This window comes from Mesoplodon densirostris, chromosome 6 (genome assembly GCF_025265405.1).
Source record: "Mesoplodon densirostris isolate mMesDen1 chromosome 6, mMesDen1 primary haplotype, whole genome shotgun sequence".
NCBI classification, from domain to species: domain Eukaryota; kingdom Metazoa; phylum Chordata; class Mammalia; order Artiodactyla; family Ziphiidae; genus Mesoplodon; species Mesoplodon densirostris.
The window spans coordinates 18,937,772-18,944,642 of record NC_082666.1 but is presented as its reverse complement, the minus strand read 5'-3'; the positions used below and the strand labels follow the sequence as shown (position 1 = coordinate 18,944,642).

General features: G+C 39.1%; 1 non-coding gene across 1 annotated transcript; it reads left to right on the top strand.

The window, feature by feature from the left end:
• Positions 1 to 6,518: 6,518 nt before the first annotated feature.
• TRNAE-CUC (transfer RNA glutamic acid (anticodon CUC)) lies at positions 6,519 to 6,591 on the top strand. Its single transcript has one exon. It is a non-coding gene; the product is annotated as a tRNA-Glu (tRNA).
• Positions 6,592 to 6,871: the final 280 nt, after the last annotated feature.

Here is a 6,871-nt window from a genome sequence, read left to right as displayed (position 1 = left end):
TCTAAGAGTTTTATAGTGTCTGGCCTTACATTTAGGTCTTTAATCCATTTTGAGTTTATTTTTGTGTATGGCATTAGATGCCCTCAATCCTGATCTATATTATTAGATCTATATTATTTTATGCTTTTGTGCCTTCTGATAAGTTACTGCTTCTGCTTAGAATTTCCTTGCTTCCCTTATAAAGCTGGAGTAACAAATAGCATATTCTCTAGACATTGGCATTTTCTTAAGTAAATTCCATGGATTACCACTCTCAAAAATGTTTTTCTGATGTGTTGAGCATGAGTTTTGAGGAGGAGAGGAGGAGCTAAGTCTCAATGATCAAGACATTAGGGAAAATGCTGTTTATTTTACCAATCACTTGAAAAACCACAAGAAGTATAATCAAGGTTCTGAGAATTCTTGAAAAAGGGAAATGTATTTAAGCCAGCATTTTCCAAAGGCACATGATGACAAATTTTTTTCTCCTATATAAGAGCTATAAATACCCTTCAGTTCATAGTGGGAAACACCTGTTCAAGTTAATATAGAACATACGTCACAGACAGATTATAAATTTTCAAGGAATTATGATATACGCTATCCTTATCAATAAATTTTAATTATTTTTTAAAGTTCAGGAAAATTGTAGTTGTAACATGAAATTGTAGGAAATAATAGTGACATCATATATCTTTTACCAAGTTTCTCCCAATGATAATATCTTGCAAATTTATAGAGTAGTATCACAAACAAGATATTGACATTGGTACAGTAAAGACTGAGATCCACTACTCCCTTCCTTACCCCTGGTAACCACTGATTTGTTCTCTATTTCTAAAATTTTGTCATTTCAAAAAGTTATATAGGGCTTCCCTGGTGGCGCAGTGGTTGAGAGTCCGCCTGCCGATGCAGGGGACACGGGTTTGTGCCCCGGTCTGGGAGGATACCACATGTTGTGCAGCGGCTGGGCCTGTGAGCCATGGCCGCTGAGCCTGCGCGTCCGGAGCCTGTGCTCCGCAACAGGAGAGGCCACAACAGTGAGAGGCCCGCGTACCGCAAAAAAAAAAAAAATTATATAAATGGACTAATACATTATACAGCCTTTTGAGATTGACTTTTTCACTTGGCATAATTCAACTGTATTTAGATTGATGAATGCATCAATAGTTTGTTTCTTCTTATTGCTGAATAGTATTCCATGACATGAATGTATCACAATTTGTTTAACCATTCTCCTATTGAAGGACATCTGGGTTATTTCCAGTTTTAGACCATTATGAATAAAACTACTATCAACATTAGTATACTGGACTGGTTTTTGTGTGAATATATGCTTTCATTTCTCTGAGTTAAGTTCCCAGTAGTGAAAAGGCTGGGTCATATGGTAGTTGAATGTTTAATTTTTTAAGGAAACTGCCAAACTGTTTCCAGAGTTGTTTGCAGCCTTTCTTTGTTTTCTTTTTGATGCTTGCAGATCCTGTGATTATATACCCTATTTCATTTCTGATATTGGTAATTTGTGTTGTCTCCTTTTTTTTCCCTTTGCCAATCTCACTAGAAGTTTGTCAGTATTATTGATCTTTTTAAAACACCATCTTTTGTTTAATTGATTTCTCTATTGATTTTCTGTTTTCAGGTCCACTGTTTTGTTTGGTTTTTTTTGTGGTACGCAGGCCTCTCACTGTTGTGGCCTCTCCCGTTGCGGAGCACAGGCTCCGGACGCGCAGGCTCAGTGGCCATGGCTCAAGGGCCTAGCCACTCCATGCATGTGGGATCTTCCCGGACCAGGGCTTGAACCCATGTCCCCTGCATCAGCAGGCAGACTCTCAACCACTGCGCCACCAGGGAAGCCCAATTTTGGCATCTATTGATTGTCATTTTTTATCCACTTTGAGATCATCCTGGTTCTTGGTACAATGAGTGATTTTCCATTGAAATTGGGAGATTATATTATAAAATTCTGGGTTTTATTTAAATGTATTACTTATATAAGAACTGGCTTTCTCTGACACCATCCTGGCAGAGGGACGGAGAGCACTATCTTGTTACTGCCAGATGGAAGTAAAAATCCAGTTTTCTCATTTGGTCTTGGTTGATACCCAAGAATGGGAGGTTCCTCATTACGGCTAGGCAGGAATCTGGCTCCCTATGTGATCTCCACGGACACTGCAATGGTCATGGTTTTAGGATTGTTGGGTGATGGTTAAAGTCCTGATGCCCCACTAGGCTTTCTCTCACACTCTTGTAGTGGGGAGGGAAATGGTGGACTGGATTAGAAAAAACAGGCATTCCAGATGGTCTCCAGGGACACAAGTAGGAGGGTTCTTTACTAGCTGGTGGCAATGAAAGCTCTGTTCCCAACTTGGCTTTTCTGGTATCACCTCAGTCTTGGATGTTGGGATGTTTTGTTACAGCATTGTGAGGATGGAATTCTGGGATGCTCCTTGCTTGGTATTTGTTGATGTGGGTGTGGGTGGACCACCAGTTCTTCTGTGGTGTTCGGCTTCAGTAGATTGGTTATTGTTTAAAATTTTAATATCTTGCTAATCTGTCCCTTTTCTAGACCTTTGAATAAGAGAATATGCTTTTGTTGGGGCTCTTTTTTTCTGTATCCATTGGTGTTTCCAGATTGTTGGCTTCTTCATCTCCCAGTTTTGGATATATGAGACAAAAAGAAAACCCAGGGAATGCCTCATCCTGTTGTTCCTTGAGTCCTGAGTTTCCTGGCTTGTCCGCCTTCTTTTGCTTAACTTTCAGAGTCTTCTTATGTATGTCTAATGTATAATATCTAGAGTTTTTTGGTACTTATTGGGAGAAAATTAAATTAGGTCTACTCCATCTTCCCCGAGATGAAAGTCCTTTATCAATCATTTAAAGCCATCATTTTGAATGCTTATTACCTGCAAGCACAATATAATATACTTTTTTCAGACTTTATTTCTAGAGCAGTTTTAAGTAATATGATATTCTTTGTACATTATTTTATTTTGTCCCTAATAAACAATGGATGAGATGTCATTATCTCAACTTAACAGGTGAGGACTGAGGTTCAAGAAGGTAAGGGACTTAGCTAAGCAAAATGCAAAGTCGGGATTTAAACCTGATCTCCTGCATGTATTCTTCCTAAGATGACTCAATTTTAAAGTCATGCTGTTAATTCTGATCTCTAAAGGACTGTTGGTCTACTTCTGGAGCTTTTTGTAATTCTTGATGGCTGAAAGAGAAATTCTAAGTGAATAATAAAAATGTCAAGAGATCCAGGAATCAGGACACATGAAAGGTAACTGAAGGAAACAAGATACTGAAGAGAGAAGACAGTGTCTTCACATCTTTGAACAACTCTCAGGTGGATGACACACTAACTATCATGTGGGTCTCAAGGGAACATGACCAGTACTAGTAATTAAATGTTACAAAGACACAAAGTTCAGCTTCACTGTAAGGAAAAGCAGTTGCAGATCTGAAATGAAGATTAATTGTTCCTGGTGGTAATGAACACCCAATCCTGAGTGATTTCAAGCAGGAGCTGAATTAATGGCCTGTTGCTCAGAGATATACAGAGGTTTGGCAGATATGATCTCAAAGCCCTCTCTATTCTTACGGTCTTTAATGTAGGCTCCCATGGAAGAGCTATGTGATATTGGACATGTTACTTCTTTCTCAACTTAATTTTTCTCTTCTATAGAATGGGGATAATAATAATACCAACCTAATCATAAGATGATTGTGAAGAAAAGATGATGTGTGTAAAAAGTTTAATGCTATGCCTGCCATGTATAAACCACTGAATAAACATCAGCAGTGGTGATGATGATGATGATGATAGTGTAGTTTCTGAAGGTACTGCAGGATCTCTGAAGGGTTCAAGTTATTGTTGTAGAGAAGATAGTTTGAGGAACTGATTAATAGAGTTTTAAATAATAAAATAGATTTAAGTAAAAAAATTTTTACTATACCCAACCTGTCCATGAATATTTTATCATTCTAGAACTTATGATTAATACTTAAAATGTCTTGTATTTGTGATACATCCATGCATAGAGCAAATACACAATGAATGTCACTCATTTACAGGCATATGCTAATTCAAATCCTTCAAACTTTGTCCATCACCTGAGTCAACAAGTCTCCACCTTCGAATTCCTCTTTGATCTTTGACAAGTCTGTTAATATCTCTTAGATTACAACTCTCTCTTTTAAAAAATGAGATTTAGGGGCTTCCCTGGTGGCGCAGTGGTTGAGAGTCCGCCTGCCAATGCAGGGGACGCCGGTTTGTGCCCCGGTCAGGGAGGATCCCACGTGCCGCGGAGCGGCTGGGCCCGTGAGCCATGGCCGCTGAGCCTGAGCGTCCGGAGCCTGTGCTCAGCAGCGGGGGAGGCCGCAGCAGTGAGGGACCCGCATACCGCAAAAAAAAAAAAAAAAAAAAAAAGAGAGATTTAGAGAATCTCATCTCTACTCTGTGACCTACCTCTGGGATTTGGTTATTTTCCATTTCAAAATGAAGTCATATATCTTAAAAAGGCCAGAAAAATTTGTTTATTTCACTCAATTGGCCATTTTTTTCTTCTCACTGTCTGTCTCAGAGTCACCAATCAAAGGATTTCATATTATCAGGTCAGGGAAAGACTGCACTGTAGCCAGATTCCATTTCAATTTTTTTTCAGTTTTAGAAGCAGTGATTCCATGGACCACTGCCATCCCGGCTGGGCTTCGCTTTCATAGATGAATTAGCTATTCCCAGCATTTCTTCTTGCAAAATTCCTAAGCCTGTGGGGAAGAAGTTAGACTTGCTTATTTCACTTTCCTCTTGAGAGGAAAAGGCTTCAAGGAGTTTGAGAATTGTGACTGGTTCCAAATAGACACATTCACAGTTAAATCACTTTTAACGATGAAACATTTTCCAGACAACCTGTTTCAGTATTTCCATCTATTTAAGCACTGTAGGCATCAAGAAGGTGACTGCTTCCTACAAAGGAGTTCTGTAAGAAGTCACAGCTTTCCAAAGGCTGTGGGATATGCCCAGTCATAAGAGCTATTTCCGACTATAAGTTTGTGGTGAAAACATCTTTGGAGAAACATTTACTTCTATTGCTTCTCATCCAGTTGATGGTACCCACGTTTCCCAGTAACTCAAACCAAAAATCTCCCCACTCTCTCATTCCTCAATCAATTACTCTGTATGTCCCGTACATTCTACATTTTTTTTCTTATGTTTAGCACATCTTCACTATTAACACTTCCGGTAAGCTGGACTATTGCTGGGACTATTATAAGATCCTGAAATTCAGTCTCCTTGCTTCACTATTCAGTCTCACTATGTGCTTCAACCTCATTTATGCTAGTTGACCAAGCCATCACTTTTAGTTATAAATCTGGGCACAGTCATTCCTTTTCTAAGTCTTTCAGTCACTTTCCATCACCTATAGGACAAAGCTTACATCTCATACACAGCATGCAGGGTTTCTCATGATCCATCCTGTTCTGCTTTGCCAATTTTATTTCCATTAAGAACCCTTTTGCACCCAAAATCTAAACCACTGAACTACTGGCATTTTATAAATATGCCTTTATTCTTTTGTAATTCTATTCCCTTTACATAAATGATCTTCCCCTTAAAATCCTGTACCTAGCAAACTCATACTTTTTCACCATAAAGCATCACTTTAATTGTAACCTCTTCTGAATATCTTCCCTGAATACCCAAGCAATGTTTTTTCTATGTGCCTATTGTGCTTTTATAAAAGTATGCTATTATAGTTATTTTTATCATTTTTCTTTTATAGACCAGACACTACAGACACTAGAAGGAAATAAGCTATCTCCTTTCCTCTTTTTATGCACAGATCTGGTTTTTTATTAATGTTTTAAGAAACAATAAATACATATATTTTTGTGGAAAACTAGCTATTTATTATTCAGATGTCAGAGCATCTGAGGGGAAGTAACTTTGGTCTATTAAATGGCAACAGCCCATGACTGGAGTCTCTGTTGATGGCCAGGCTATAAAACTGCAAGGGGTTATGAAGGATTCAGTTGAAGGTTGATTCCAAGATACCTGGGGGCTAGGGTTGTTAGTAAATCTTGCTCTTATGAAAGTTTTGATTGGAGATTAGTCATCAAGGAAGGAAGTCATGCCTATATTTCTAACATTTATCATTCCACTCTGTTTCTGGACATGGAAGGAATATTTTTGCGGGAATAAATATGCAGACTAGGAGAGATCAAGAGTCAACCATCCCTTCTACTCCCAGGTGTAGGAATCCCAGGTGTAGGAGTGTAGGGTCTTTGATGACTCACACTGTGAGAAAGAGAGCAGAGGTAGCTAGAACCCAGGCACTACTGTCCCTCCATGTGGTGGCAGCACTGCTAGACACTCTACCTTGATGTTAAGTATAAGCAACTCTGCTTGTTGAGCCACAGAAAGATTAAATTATAAAGGGAGAATGAGCAACAGAACAATGGAGAATAAGCAGGGGTGGATCTAAAAGTGACTGACCAGCAAAGGAAATGGCACTTGACCAAAAACATGAGGGAATTCCCTGGTGGTTCAGTGGTTAAGATTCAGCACTCTCACTGCTGGGGCCCCAGGTTCGATCCCTGGTCAGGGAACTAAGATCCCACAAGCTGCCTGGTGAGGCCAAAAAAAAAAAAAAAAAAAAAAGAGAGAGAGAATGTGCAAGAAAGAAAAAAAAAGACGACTCTTCCAGGCATCCTCATAGAGGAGGTTTATTACATGTTATCTGGTTCTCTTGAGTTTCACTACCTGGGCAGAATCAGTTACACTGTCAAGACCTCTCCTGCCTTCCATGCCTCTGTCCTTTCTTTGTGTTCATTCCTCCACCAGAAGATTTTTTAAGTGTTAGCTCAAACCCCATCCCTTCCAGGAAAC